This window comes from Carlito syrichta, unplaced genomic scaffold (assembly GCF_000164805.1).
Source record: "Carlito syrichta isolate Samal-C Ts95f unplaced genomic scaffold, Tarsius_syrichta-2.0.1 Scaffold62039, whole genome shotgun sequence".
NCBI classification, from domain to species: Eukaryota; Metazoa; Chordata; class Mammalia; order Primates; family Tarsiidae; genus Carlito; species Carlito syrichta.
The window spans coordinates 75472-77758 of record NW_007006135.1 but is presented as its reverse complement, the minus strand read 5'-3'; positions in this window follow the sequence as shown (position 1 = coordinate 77758).

Below are 2287 nucleotides of genomic sequence, written 5' to 3'. Positions count from 1 at the left end.
ACTATTAATACTGATACTATTACAAATATATATAATTTATGTAGCATAAAGGCTAGAGAAGCTGACTACAAGAAATGGCATTCAGTAGTTTGTTGGAAGCTTTATCCCTCCTCTCACCTGATGATAGAAGGGCAGTAATGCCACTGGTTTTGTATGCTAACACTGTACTGATCCTTTAAGATGCTTCTCTTATTCAACCACAAGCACACCTTACAGTTTCTTTGTTCTTTTATAAGGGGGAGGGCACCCATTTTAAATGTTCGGGAAGAACAACAGAAACAAGACACGATCAAAGCAAAATACAAAGAAAACAAGATTGGAAAATCAGAGAATCATGATCCAAGGAAAAATGTTTACTTTGGCAGAAATAGTTAGCAAATATAGTGACTGCAGGCCTTGTTTCAAGTTCACATATTGAATCTCAACATGTTTACATATTTGCAAGTGTAAGTAAATGTATGCACCAGACCAAGTTAGCAAACATGGAATATCCCTGAAGGAAGGAGCCATCCTGCTAATCAGTGTTGTCCATGATGCACCCAGCATCTGACACTTGCTCTGGGCTCTCCAGCCTGTCCCCTGTCCCCAAAGGGCTTCCAGTCAAGCTTGTGATATATTGTACATATTTCTTAGCATTACACATGATGCATTTTTATGTCTTTATGCTCTGCTTCTTTCCTAAAAGCGTTTGAATGAACAAATTGAGTTGTCTTTTATCTTAATAAATGCAATATTGTCTGGAATAGACCAGCATTAGCAAAGTGTAAAATGAAAGAAGAGCCCAATTTACAGAGTGAAAGAAGACAGAGACTTCGACCAGAGCCTAGAAGAGTGGTTAATAAAAGACTAATCAGAGAGAAGGAAATATATTGGTGATGGAAGAGGTGTAGTGTTTCACAGAGTGAATGTTTTCTTTCTTCAGTAATGTAGAATTTTAAAACTGTAAGCACATCTAGTTGAGTAAACTCAGGCATAGGAGACTTTCAAATACATCCTAATACCTAACCTGTTACTTCGCCCGCTGCCTACAAAACCCAGGTTCCCACCCTTTGATTCATTCTCTTTTCATTAATCACTTTGAGCACAGTATTTTGAATTTTGGACAACTTTTATATATTTTGAGAAACACTAGCAATCAAATGGGAAGAAACCACCTAGAATTGCTCATACTATGTAGGCTTTACAACTCTTTCTGAAAGTAGATTATACGGGCCTGTGTGAAGGTGGTCTGTGTAGCGACTAAGAACTCAGAACCTCGAGCCAGAGTCACTGGGTACAAATCCTGACTCCGCCATTTATTGACTGTGCTCCATTTTCTTCTTCTGTCAAATTGTGTCAGGAGAAGAAACAAGTGTAGGTATATGTGAAAAATACCTGCTGTATAAGAAGCTTTCAAAAAATGTTTACTGGTGTGAGTTTGTCTAATGAGTAGAAATCAGAAACTTTAGTACTTTCTGGAGACTTGGTGTTTTTACATGACTCAGTAGTAGCAATGCAACAGCTTTCCTTACAAAATTCTAATTAATCGTTGACTTTTGTTTATAGGTAGAAATCTACTGGTGGCATTATTCCATCATTCTTAACTGTGGAGATCTAGGCTTTGATTTGGAAGTTTCTGACAAAGTCTTCAGCTCAGACTTGATACCAACTGAAGGTAAAAGCTACTTTTATTCATTTCAATATTAATTACTAGTTACCAAAGCATGGGAAGTAGAGGTTATTAACATGTCTTGAAATCTAGAACGTATCAAATTGAATTCTTTCTTTTTGATGTTGAAAAAAATTATGAAATACCCATAGAAACAGAGAAAGGTAAGATACAATAAATAAGGAAAAAAAGCTTATTTTCCCTTAAGGTTTTCTTTCATAATAAGCATCTTCATATTCATTTTTAATGTCCAAAGTATCCATTTATTGAAATAATATCATAAAATATGAAGAAAACAAATTAGTACAACCTCTATGGAAATCAGTATGAGGTTTCTAAAAGAAGTGAAAGTAGGTCTACGATTTGATCCAGCAGTCCCACTACTTGGCACCTACACAGAGGAAAAGAGATTGTAATAAAAAGGCACCTACACTAGTGTGTTTATTGCAGTACAATTCACAATTGCAAAGATGTGGAATCAACCTAAATGTCCATCAGCTGATCAGTGGGTAATGAAAATGTGGTGTGTATGTATACATATACCATGGAGTACTATTTAGCAATAAAAAAGGATGAAATATGTCTTTTGCAGCAACTTGGATGAAATTGGAGTTCATCATCCTAAGTGAAGTATTGCAT